The 13,534-nt window shown below is 48.1% G+C and overlaps 1 pseudogene across 1 annotated transcript; it reads right to left on the minus strand.

Moving 5' to 3' along the window:
• Window positions 1-2,712: 2,712 nt before the first annotated feature.
• LOC308407700 (serine/threonine-protein kinase Nek1-like) lies at window positions 2,713-6,892 on the minus strand (annotated as a pseudogene). The gene is made up of 2 exons: window positions 6,741-6,892; window positions 2,713-5,617 (listed from the first exon to the last, which is right to left on the minus strand). The product of its transcript is annotated as a serine/threonine-protein kinase Nek1-like (transcript).
• Between the last annotated feature and the right edge of the window lie 6,642 nt (window positions 6,893-13,534).

Below are 13,534 nucleotides of genomic sequence, written 5' to 3' on the forward strand. Positions count from 1 at the left end.
GAAGACATTGATCTGACAGGTGTAAAATGGAGCCAATTGTGTTTATTATTAAATTATTGGGGAGAGAGGGGAGGGAGAGGAGAAGGGAAAACTAAGCTGGAACAGAGGTGGAGGATGATGAGGCAGGAGTGGCCCTCCGGAGGAAGAGGCGGAAGCATTTTTTCTTCTTTTTGAGTTGATTTTCCACAAGAACTTTTTTCTCTAGTATGAGGGATCTCAACTCGTCCACTGTTTCTGTATTTTGCTTCTCAAGTTTGTTGCATGTTCTTTCCACTTCTTCTAATTCGGCTTGAAGAAATTAGCTACGTCCACACGTACCCGGGTACGTGTGGACGTAGCTAATTCTTTCTGTTTCATCTCCTGTTGCTTTTTGTCTAGAAGGAACTCGTCATATTTGTGCATTGTTTCTTCAAGCCTTGCCTGCAGCATCCTGTCTTTTCCCTCCATGTGTTGGAGTTGCCTCTCCATGTCTCGCTGCTTTATGTCCTGTTGGTTTTTCTCTTCGAGGATTGCTTCATTTATTTGCAGAGCTTCATCAAGCTTTACTTGCAACTCGTCATTTTGTTTCGTAATGTTCTTAAGCTTGCGGCCCATTCGCTTTTGTTTGATCTGCTGTTGCCTTTTCTCTTGAAGAACCTCTTCATTTGTTTCCTGATTTTTATCATCCCTTGCTTTCACCACTATGTCACCACTCTGTATTTTATTTTGTCTCCATCTTTTCGAGTTGATCGTGCATCTGTCTCTGTCTCATGTTCTGTTGTTTCTTCTCTTGGAGGATTTCTTTAATTTTTTCTAGAGCTTGATCCAGCTTTCCTTGGAGCTCTTGGTTCTTTTTCTCCATGTCTTTGATATCCCATTGTTTTTCATCAATAATACTCTCCTTTTCTTGAAGCTGGTAGGACATTTTTTTTAATTGAGCACTCTGTCTCTCATTTTCCTCCATCAATGACGCAATCTTCTCTCTGTTAAGAAGATTTTCATTCTCCATTTCTGCCAAGCGCTTCTCTAATTCTACTTGTTCATCCCAAGGAAGAGAGGAGAGGTAAGGGTCTTCTGGTTCATCCCAGGGAAGAGCACCGGGGTCAACTTCTTGACTTTTTGGTTCTTCACCTTGAGACATGTTGGAGTCTTGAGTCAGGATCCAAATGTTTCCAAATGCTTCTCTGGCGAACAGTTGAGGGCTGCAAACAGAAATGCTGCCAGTAATGGACTAAAAGTCATTGTTTTTCACCGGTAATACTCTAAATCTGTGCCACGAACAGTCGAAGGCTGCGAACATAAATGCTGCGAATAACAGACAAAAGGACGTTGATTTTCACCCCTATTTATGGGTTTAAGGGTCAAAAGATAAAAGGAAGAATTGGAGGTAAGCTCCTAAAAGTGTGTGTCGTCATCATTCTGTAAACCAATGAGGTTGTCACATTACATCACTTTTTTTTAAATTCTTACAAATTATCAGTAACGCTTCAATCTCTGTTAGGAAGTCTAAATCACACATTAGGCTAACAAACACTCCCAGAATGCTTCCAGTTTCATTCTCACGCGATTCATGTGTTTCTCTGCCCTTTAGGTCAGTCCATTGAGGGGTGCAAATCTGTTATCATCGAAAATGAGGTGTTTGTCATTGTGGCTCAGCTGTTTGGTGGTTCCCACATTTATAAGTTTGATGACGACCAAAGCAGGTTCAATAAGTTCCAGGATATCAAGGTGTCCAAGATCTCTAAGCCCAATGATATTGAGGCCTTCCAGATTGGCTCTGATTGGTTCTTTGTGATTGCTGACAGCTCAAAAGCTGGCCTCTCCACCCTCTACAAGTGGAATGATATTTCAGACACTTAAACACCTCAAAACCACTGTCAAATATGCTGGTTCAAGTGTGGTGATTTGAGCTTCTTCTGCAGACACAAGCAATAAAGCACCTTGCAGTCAACGAACTCCTCTGTATGCCAAAGATTTTTATTATATTTATTTTTGTATATTGTGTTACATAAATTTGGTTTATTTTTGTCTTCCAGGCTGAAAATAATTTAGACAGAGCCTATGTTCCAGCTATCTTTGATGATTTTCGACGTCTCATGGATCCTTGGTCTGAAGTTATGAAGCCATTGTTGATTTCTACATCACTGCTTAGACCAGTGTTGGATTTAATGGATGACCTAAAGACTTTCATGGGAGCCAGCAAGGAGTACATGAATAAGTACTTTGAGACAACAGCTGCAGAAATCAATGACAATGAAGAGAAACTACGCAGTGTGATGGCAACACTAACACAACTAGAAAATAATAAAGATGAACTGTAGCATGTTAGTCAGCGTCTGTCTCTGGTATTAAATGTTCTGTATGTGTAAAACTTCTCTTTCATACTGTGCTGCTTCTAAATCAAAGCTAACTGAACACTTGACTTATAAACTTTGACAAGAAAATTTTTGTCATACTTTTTCATTGTCTTTGTTATATCAGGTCTAACGCAAACACAAAACACTAAACTGAGATTTTTGTCTCTTTGGTAATCATATTAACTGACAGTTGTTGATTTATGTGTAGAAACACGTCAATGTGAATAAAGACATTAAAACTGTTAAAACTTAAAACTAAAAAACTAAATTAAAATGTATATCACTGACATCAGATGCACAATTTAATGTGCACAATACAATAGTACTATGTTTTGTACATTTTCATTTTGTTATCTTTGTTTGTTTTTAAACATACTTACATGCTTACAGACAGAAAGAAATCAGAAAAGAGTAGCGTGACAAATTTCTGGTCATCATCTTTTCCTGCCTCATCCAGGTCCTCAATTTCAGGGTTGTTGTCTGGAGCAACGTTAGCCTCGCCAGTCACTGTAACGTCCTGCTGAGAGCTGAAGAGTCGACTCAGGTCTGGTAGAGAGCATGTCCGCAGCATCTTGGGGTTGTTGGCATCAAACATGCCTGTAGAAAGACCAATGAGGAGTGCATTCTGGTGTTTGGAGCGTAGAGGGTGAGACAGAGCGTGAGCGAGAGGCCAGAGAGGAGGATGATTCATCCATGGAGGACTGGGCTGAGAGGATAGCGAGGGCGGCAGTGCGTCGGTGGGCCGGGGAACACAGTTTCATAAATAGGGGCTCCTCATGCTGAGCTGATGGCTCAGGAGCTTTGTCTGCACTCTGCTCAGCCTCTTTGTTGCCTGTTGGTCTTATATCGCCCTCTGCTGGCATTTGCTGTTGGCCTTCCTGCTCCCAAGCCTGCTGCACACTGTTTGGAGGATGTGAGGCCTGTTTAGGGGTTTCCTCTAAAAACACCGACTCCAAGTCTGCTGGATCCTGAGTCTCAGTAACGCTGGTTGGCAGTGTTGGGCTCTCTATTGCAGCAGCCATGGAGATTTCTTGATGTGAGGCCACATCTGTAGCTGCAGGACTCTCAGCCACTACAGGGGGTAACACTTCTTTAGGTATCTTCACAATGCCAGCTTCTGCTGTCATCTGGTTTAATTTAACAGGACTAGAAGATTCGTCCTCACATATGGTGAGAGTCTCCAGTGGCTGAGTGAGTGGCTGAAGTTCTGCCTCCTTAAGTACCTTCAGCACCTGAGAGTCTGGACTTGCTCCCCACATCTTCCTGGGAGCATCTTCCTGTAGCACAGCCATCTGTATAACTTCGCCCGCTGTTTGCTCAATGGTCATGAGGGATGTATCCTCTAGAGTTTGCTGAGCTGCAGAGAGGACAAGTGGAACTCCTGCCTCCCACTTCTTCCTGTCACCACCAGAGGACGGCCTACCATCTGGAGATGCTGAAGTGGTGCTTCCTGTGGCACATGTTTCCTCTAAAGTTTGCTGAGCCACGGGAAGTACAGGTAGCTCTGCTGCTTCCCACTTCTTCCGGTCTTCATTGGAAGAGGGGCGCTTGTCTGTATCAGACTGGTTTTGGGTTGGAGCAGGACTTGATTCTGCTGGGGCGGAAGGAGACTCCTCCACCTCCTCCACTGGGCTTTGAGCTTTAAGGTTCTGGTTAAGTCTGCGCAGAATCTGCTTCTTCTCACTCTGGATCATGGTTGCAGACTCTGGTTCAGGCAAGCTCTCCTTTAGTGGCGTCATTGCTCCAACGTTCTTTAGGGCAGCAGTCATGGATATAGCTGGGGTGGAGGGTTTGGGTGTAGGCAGGGCTGGAGTTTTGGCAGCTGGTTCTGGCTGAGAGGGGCCTGGCTGTGGAAGAGGACTATCAGAGGTAGACGATACTGCTTCTGAGGCCACTATATTTGCTCCCGCCATGCCACCTTTGACCCCTCGTGCTGCAAGATGGTCCTCCCATGCCCTTTTTTCTCTCTCATATGCTTCTCTCCTCTTCTTCTCTAGCTGCTCTTTGAGAAGAGCTGCACGGGCATTAGCTTGTGCTTTTAAAGCCTCTATCTTCTTTCTCCTGAGCTCGGCCTCCTCACTGGACTCCTGGCTGTCAGAACCATCGCTATCATACTTCTCTCCTCTGAGTCGAGCTTTGATCTGCTGGCGCTCATTGAAGTTCTGCAAGCGGATCTGTCTGAGCCTTGCCAAGTACTCCAGCTGTCCTTCAGCACGGGCTTTGTTGAGCATAGCTTCCCTCCTCCGCTGCAAAAACTCCTCAACTTGAAAGGCTCGCCCAACTGCCATTTGACCGCGCTGCCTGCTAATATGGGCTTGTTTGGAAACATGCTGCAGCCTGTGGAGTTCTCTCTTGATTACGTCATGGTCTAGTCGTCGAGCAGGGCCGTTAGGAAGCACTGTGCCTGCAGCAGCTGGTACACGAATGGGACTGCAAGGTCCAGCTGAGGAGCTCTCCCTGCTGACATCTTTAGGCGTCGGTCTAGCCATTTGGTCGAGGATTGCATGGTAGTGTTCATAAGAGCTTTTACCTGGGAGAGGAGCTAGAGTAGAACCCTGAACAGCAGCAACATGTGCACCTCTCTTTCCACCTCCTACAAAACACTTTCTCTCTGGGCTGCTACCTCCACTAGAACTCAAGACATGCTTCCAGCCTTGTTCTCTAGCTTGGTTTATTCGATTGATCTTTTCCTTTTCATATCTCTTCATCTGCTCCGCTTTCAACATGAACATCTGCTCTCTCTGTTTCCTTTCTTTCTCAATCATCTCCATCCTCTTCTTTCTGATGCCATCCTCGTGTTTTTTCCTCTCTTCTTCCACTTACTCACTCTTCTCTGGGGGGTTGCTGGGAGAAGGGCCGGTTTGTGTTTTCCAGCTGGTTTCTTGTCTGCAGGCTTTCTGGCTCTATCTGGGACCTTCCTCACAGTTAAAGGCACTCCGTATTTGGCGGCTGGTTTTGTAATCTTCTGGGCTGAGGCTGATGGCACCTGTGCCACACCCGATTTAGGCTGCTTGTGAAGAAAAGTATGGTGAAATTCCTGAGCAATGATCTGTGGTGTGAGAAACTTCTCAATCCTGCAGGAGAGGAAAGGTTTGTCCAGTATGCTGTTGACTGAGGGTCGCTCTCGAGGGTCGCGTTTAAACAGCTGTGCAAGGAGAGATCGCACTTCTTGGGAGTAGTGACAAGACACAGGAGGGTACGACCCACGAATTATCTTAACCCTCCTGCTTTCTTGGGACCGTTTTCGGCCATTTTCATGTTTTAAATGCCTGCCATTTCCACTGTGTTCAGTGGAATATAACCAAACTTGCCAAAGGATAGTTTTTTTCTGTCAATTTTAATATTTCAGTGTGAATTTCTTAAATCAGCCTAAAATGGCTGAGCAGCAAAAATCCTCACACCCGTAACCCTGGGGACCGTTTTCGGCCCATTGACTTCCATTATAAACGCTATTTTTCACTGCAAAATTATTACCGTTAAAGTAATCGTCATGATTTCTGTTTCAGTTTCGTTTTGAACTAGGGGCCTTAGAATTGTAATTTTTTTATTTGTCCACCAGGTGGCGCCCTTGGTTCACATTTGACGCCTGCTCGAAAGTACACCTTTCCAGCGGGCTGCTGGAGACAGACCCGCGAGAGAGGGAGACGCATTCCCGGCGTGCAGCAGTAGCTTGGCCCGCTGCTCGGGCGGGACCATTTTCTCCCCTTAGGGATGTTAGAGGGTGCATTTTTTTTTTAATCAACAGGAAATGACGTATTTGTTGTCACGTGGTATCGGACGTGTTTGCTGGAGACACGAGAACCAGCCATTTTGCCCGGGGCTGCTCGAGATAGACCCCGCGGGAGAGGCACTAATCCCGGCGTAGCAGCAGCAGCTTGGCCGCCTGGGGACCATTTTCTGCTCCTGCAAAAAAAAAAAAAAGTAGATCGAAATGAATGTTGGTGCCAATCTTTTGTCCATCTAAAGGCCTAATTATAATAACAATCAAATATTACTTCAAATGTTTTTTTTTTTAAATATTTAGTTTTTTGTTTTTTGGGGCTAAAAACACAGGGCGCTCATGTAATACAACTGGGATTTAAAGGGTTAAGAACCAAGTTCTTCATGTTGCCAGCCTCAAATGCATGCTTAAGAGTGCACATTTCATACAGAACACACCCTAGGGCCCAAATATCACTTTTGTTATTGTATGGTTTATTTTCACAGATCTCTGGTGACAGGTAATATGGTGTTCCTATGCATGTTCTTGCCAGTTCTACAGTGCTGTTCAGCACCCTTGCAATTCCAAAGTCTCCAAGCTGAACTGTTCCATCTTTTGTCAAAAAGATGTTCTGTGATTTTATGTCTCTGTGGAGAATTTTTCGATCGTGTACATGCTTGAGCGCAAGGCAGATCTGCACAAACCAATCTAGGATTTGTGCTTCTGAGAACAGTACCCCTTTCTGAGAGTTGATCTTTTTGAATAGGTCTCCACCCTCGCAGTAGTCCATCACAATATACAGGCAGCCACCCTCTTCAAAAGATTCCTTATACTGGACGATGTTTGGATGACTCATTGTACGGTTTTTACTAAGCTAACTACCTTTAATTTAGTAAACTCCCACCGTAAGGGTGTGTTTTAACTGATGAAACTGTGTCGTACTCAGGCTCGGACATCTGATTGCTGCCTTTTATAAGTTTTATTGCACAAGCATAAACTAACACCAGTAACAGTAACCGTGCCTTTACAGAAGCCAGGTAATCAACAGCTCGGCTTCATCAGTCATAACAGCAATATCAATGAAAAGAAGATCCGGCAGGTAGGATCTATGAGCGGCCGTTAACACGTACCACCCCAGACTTAGATAAATCACTCCGTCTTAAATAAATTTGACATTTAAAGCAAATATGAGTCTGGCTGATAATAAATCACAACAAACAAATTGGCATGTTAGTAATATGGGAAAAACCACACACCTCCCACTTGGGCTACGTGCCAGACTAAGTAGGCCACAACAACCAGTAGCAGTAAACACTAATATAGAAAACAAAAAGTCTTATAACAGTATTTTAAACAGGTTGGGCCTGGTCCCCACACCCAAGAGTCCCCAATCCGCAAGTATTTCTGGAGTACTCAGGGGAATGAACCACATCCCTCTTGCTCTTCTACTGGCAGTAACACCACCAACCTCCTTACGTCCCTGTGGAGAATGGTGGAATGACATGGTTCCCTGTCCTTCCTTGCCTGAGACCAGTTGATGGGACGACTACAACAAATCCTTACTTTGACATCTCGAACAACACCTAGGTGATCTGGATCTGCCTCCTCCACGCGGCCCAGCTTGAAACGACCCCTAAGTGCGTTCTGATCTGCCACCCAGACAAGGTCCCCAACAGAAACATTTCTCGCTGGGGCATGCCATTTTTGCCGAACAAACAGGTGCGGTCCGGCCAACTGACTCCAGCGTCTCCAAAACGTGTCCACTTCCACCTGGACTGCACATAGACGACTGAGTGGGTAGGCAGGGAACTCAAAACCCATGTTGTCGCCCCTGGGCCCTGCCCGACCCAACAACAAAGAGTTTGGTGTCAAAACATCTACAATTTCTTCCTGAACTTGAGCTCTGGCCCCGATAGGCCTCTCATTGGTGAGGTTGGCCGCCAAATAGAGGAGGGTTTGGAATTCCAGAGCAGTCAAGTTTCCCTCCTCACCAACGTTACTCAACGCCCTTTTCAACACGCGAACAGCTGCCTCTGCTGCTCCATTCCGGTGTGGGGAGTCCGCTGGACTAAACTCCCACATCCAGTCAGACCCAACTACGGCTGCCTTTCTTTGGATCTCTTCTTTGTCGATACTCGCAAGGAAATCGTAGAGCTCCCTCAGTGCAGGTTTAGCTCCCACGAAATTGGTCCCCTGGTCAGAGGTTGACACGATGGGCGTCCTCAGCGAGGAGAGAGCTTAACCGACACTTGTAGGGGATCACAGGGACCCCGGACCTCTCCTCTTCAACGGATTGAATCCGGCCATAGCACATCAAGAGCCCCGTTGTTTTATCCTTGCGCACAACCAGGCGGTTGAGCGTCGTCGTAGGGAAAGTCACACCTGCTTGGGCGGCGAGGCATAAGTCCTGAAACGCCTCTACTCGCTCCTGAGCCGTGGGCACTGCCTCCCACTTTAATCCCACAGCAGTTCGACCCCTGCCAGATAACCAAAAGCACAAGGCTCTGTGGACATAAGCTATGAACCCACAGAGCTTGGCTAGGGAATTGAACCGTGAAAGATCTACTTGATTTATCAAGGCTGAACCCCAATACTCCTTGATCCTGCAGACATTAGAAGCAACAGAAGGAGGCCCCTTAGTCTCAAAAGACGTAACCTTGTCGCTGAATGGCAAAGGCTCTGGACTTACTCGGCCGTCGACCACGGCTTTGACGCTATCAAAACCATCTGGAGTAGTCTGCGCTCTTTCCTGCGACCTTGTTAAGATGGCAGAAAAAGCCTTTCCTTGGAGTCGACTGACGACTTCTCTAGTCCCAGAGGCCACCTCTGCATCTGACTTTATGGGCCATTCCTCTACTGGCTTGGTTAGGAACATGGGACCGGTCTGCCATGAAGAGTCCTCACCAAGCTGCTCAGGGGAACATCCTCTTGTGACCAGGTCAGCCATGTTGAACTGGCCGGGAAGCCACCACCAGTCGGTCACAGGCCCAGCCTTCTGTATCTCTCCCACTCGATTGGCAAAGAAGGTCTGGAACCCGTAACTCTCCCGTTGGATGGCACCTAACACAGTCTGACTGTCCAGAAAATGGTACCAACGATCTATTTCCAACCGACCGTACTTCAGAAAGTAACCTTTCAGGCGAGTGGCAAAAACAGCTCCACAAATCTCTGCCTTGACAGCATCTCCCTTTTGTTCGATTGGAGTCAATTTGGCCTTGGACTCCACGAGCCGAGTCTTGACCCCTCCAGACGTTTCCCAGCGCAGGTAGAGGACCGCTCCGTATGAGTCACAACTTCCATCAGAGAACGTGATCCCCCAGGGTTTACCCACCCAGCCGGATGGTGTAATACTCCTGGGAAAGGTGATGGTACTCAGCCGCGCATACTCCTCAAAGAGCTTGATCGCTCTCCCACGTAGTTCACTAGACAGTGGCTTATCCCACGTATCCTTAGTCAGTATCCCGGCCTCCTGAAAGGCTCTTCTAACAAGAATAACACCTTTCTGCTTCAGGGGCGTCGCCAGACCAAGGGGGTCATAGAGCCCTGCTACCTGACTTAGAAGCATACGGCGGGTGAGGGGATTCGGCGTCTTCTCCCCTATGTTCTCCTCAGCGAGGTCTACTTGAGTACGCATCTTTTTCTTTCTTGCGGAGAAGTTAATAGCCACCATGAGGAAGAGCTTGTCTTCTTCCACGAGATAACCCACACCCAAGGCCTTGTTGTCCTCGGTCCGCAGCTGGTTGGGCAACATGATGGTTTCTGGTTCGGCAGGAACAGCACCTTGCCTCCCACTAAAGCCAGACCGCACCCAAGGCTTGAGGTAAAACCCACCATGCTTGAGAATGGTTTCAACCCCCTCAAGGATCTCGCTCAGTCTCTCAGGGTCGTTGTGGGACACAAGGATGTCATCCACGTAGGTATCCTCTTCAATGACACGTCTTTCTTCCACTCTGTTGACAAACTCTGGCAGAAGGGCAGTCTCTCGCATGGCAACCTGAGCGATACAACCTGCAGGCTTGTCACCCATGTTCACACGCACCACAGCATAATCCTTGATGTCCTCCTCCAGGGAATGTCTCCACAAGAAGCGGAGAACATGCACCTCTTGATCCTCCAGCCATACAGAGTTATACATTTTGGAAACATCCCCTATTGCCGCATGCTCTCCCTCCCGGAAATGGAGCAGCACTGCCCTAATGGGATTCAGAACATCTGGGCCTTTCATCAAGATGCTGTTCAAACTAACACCTCTGTACACCTGGCTGCTGTCCCAAACGAGCCTCACCGGCGTGGTGTTAGAGTGTGGGTTGGGCGCCATCAAATGGTTTATCCACCACACGGCTCCTTTCCACTCATCCAACATCGTCTGGGAAAGCTGGATAGCGCCCCCCCTAGCCAGCATGTCACACACCTGCTTAGCATAAGCTGCCTTTCATAGCGGATCTTTCTCGAGGCGCTTTTCTGATTTCAGGAAAGTCGCCTCCACAGCTTTGCGGTTGTTAGGCAGGGTCGCAGGGTCTTCTTTCCAGGGATATTTAGCATCCCAATGGGGCTTGTCACTATGATTGTCACTCAGCTTGAAGGTTAGACCTCCTCTGATGATCTCCAACTCTCTTTCATCAGCAAGTGACATTTCCTTCCCTCCAGGGGCGCACTTCCCGCAGCGGCACCCGCCACACATGGGATCACAGGCGGCGCCAATACTGTCCCACTGCAGCCATTTGATGATCTCAGTGTTGGATGTAGCCGTGGTACCGATCTCTATGCTGTTCCTTGGTTTTGGGCAGCAGTTAAGGAGGGCCACAACTCTCTGAGACTCCGCCCTCATGGAGCACGCAAAATGGGTCGATGAGAGTCGTGCAGTCACCTCCACATCTTCAAACAGATCCGGGTGTGCGCCACTGATGGTTTTCCCCAACGGACCATCCCACAGAACCAAGTCACCGCACCTCATCATTCTCTGGGGGGCTAGACGACCCTCCCGGGTGCTGATGAGTAGCTCAATCTTTTCCGGGCGGATCAGTTCCCCCGGTTCGACGAAGCCTGGGAAAAACTTCTCCAGGCGCTCCGAGTCCACGACGTGACCCACATTGGCAATCTCTTCTAATCCATAGCAAACCATCTCATGGAGTCGCCATGTCCCCTTCTTTGTGGCTACTTTTATGCTCACCAGGTATCTCTTTGTCTCTACTTTTGTCTCCATGCCACCAACACCATGAACAACTAAGGTGATTGGTTCACCAGGCAGACCAAGCCTCTCCGCTGCCTGGTGGGTGATGTAATTCGTGTCAGAGGCTAAATCGATGAGTGCTCCAATCCAGTCTCCCCTCTTGGTGGTGACGTCCAACAACATCATGAGGACCGGGAGCTCCTTCAGACAACTCTCATCTTCCAAGCCTCTGTCAGCCCACAACTTTGAAGTTACTTTGTTTGTGCAAGCCCTTCGAACAGCCTCCAGCTGCTCCGGGGACAGACCTAGGCCAGCAAACACAGCCTCTTGCTCTTCCGTCGGGCCTCGGGGTTCTCTCCTTTTATCCCCTTTTGTCCCTTGCCTAGCTGCATCTTTCCTAGTCGGGGTTTTAAGGCACAGGAAAAAATGGTGATCCGATGAGGCATCACCCCTTCTGCATCCTTCATTACGACACAGAAAGTTTTTACTACACGGGTCATCACTCCCATGGGAGTCGAGACACCTGGGACATACTTTTGTCTTTTTCACGTAAGCTCTCCGCTCTGACGGGTTGGCCTTTTTAAACGTCTTACAGCGGTATAAACGCCCTGTGTGACCCTCTTCGCCACACAAACAGCAAGGATTCTGTGACAGCTCACCTCTCGTCTCGCTCGCAGTAGCCTTGGTGAACGAACGTCTCTCCATCCTCCGATCTGGTCTCTCTTTTGGTTTCTCGCGGGGGCTCGGATCAGCTGCCCTGGCAGTATTAGACTGTCTGATGGATTGCAACTGCTCCAGTTGCACCAGAACTGTCTTCTGATCTTTCAGGAACTGCCATAGCTTATCAAACCGGTTCTGTGGACTGACATCATTGACAGGATCACATCGGTACAAAAGCCACCTTTCCTTCATACTGTCCGGCAGCTTACTCTCAAGTGACCGGATCACTAACTGATTTTTTATGGCATCTTCACAACCTAGGTCTATTAAGTCCAACAGCGCCCTCTCTACAGCTTGGATCAACTGTAAAACCTCTCTGGGTTTGTTGTTGCGCACGGCCGGTAACTCCTGTAGTTCAAGTACAATATCATCTGCTATCTGTAATACGTCACCATAACAGTCCTCTAAAACCCGGAAAACCTCACTCGCAGTGCGGCAGTGAGACAGCCTAAGTTCACATTTTACTGGATCAGCAATACTGTCCATCAGGTGGACGAGCCTGCACTCCGGGGAACCTGTGGGTTCCGCTAATGCTTGGAGGGTCCCCCAGTTACTCTTCCAGCGCCAGTAGCTTCTCCTGTCCCCAAAGAACTTTGGCAGGCTCAGGGGTGCGAGTGCGATCCTTGTTCCGAGTGATCCTTGAGAGACGGTAGACGTGCTCTGTCCTGCCCCAGCGCCATTGGGTCTTACACCATGCACTCCTCGAAGCTGCTGTGGCGTGCCTGAGGGGCCAGGGTTGAACACAGGACTCCCCAGACCCTGGGATAGTGGTCCCTGTGGTGGCGCTTGAAGGGCTGCAATGGAAGGACTTGCAGCTCGTGCTCCATCAGGGCCACCTTCATCAATAACCTGGTTACTACTGCCCACTGCGGCACTTTGGCATGCAGCAGGGTGCACGTCAGCATCTAGCGCACCTCAGCATCTAGCGCACCATTGGCATGCGCTGGGCCATCATCTCCACCAGTCGCAGCGGGCCCACTGGGCTTGCTAGTGCTGGTCGTCACTCCACCGTCAGCGCCACCTTCATCACTGCCTTCACCTTCACTGCTAGTCCTGCTTCTAAGGTCGCCACACCCAGATCTCCTTCTTCCATCTAGGGTGGTAGCCAGCACCACCATAGCCACTCTCCTCCTTTCCTTGAGCTCTTTGAGACAAGCTCGCATAACGTTCACTTCTTTCTCTGTAACATAACGATCCCACTTATGCACAAACTCACTCAGAGCTTCCTCTCTGCCTTCCACAGCAGGGAGCATTGAATCAAACTGATCCTGTTTTATTTGACCCATTTTGAGCGCCTCCACCTGGCTAATCGCATCTTTTAGGTCAACTCTTAGACTGTCAAACTGACCTGATGCACAACGAGACCATGACGCTTCCTTTAGCCTCATTTCTGTGGTCTGGTATTTTGAGCGGCAGTCCTGCAGCTTCTTCTCCACCTCAGCTATTTCTGCTGCAAGCCCACTTGCATCTTCTTCTTCCATAGCAGTGATGTAATCAAAACTGCTATCACAAACCTCACTATAACTGTCTTTGAGTGTCCTACTTTCAGACATGAGGTCATGTTCAGTCAGAAGGTCAATGTTAAAGGCAATGGAATTGGCTTTCCTA

This window comes from Rhamphochromis sp. 'chilingali' (genome assembly GCF_963969265.1).
Source record: "Rhamphochromis sp. 'chilingali' genome assembly, chromosome: 1".
NCBI lineage: Eukaryota > Metazoa > Chordata > Actinopteri > Cichliformes > Cichlidae > Rhamphochromis > Rhamphochromis sp. 'chilingali'.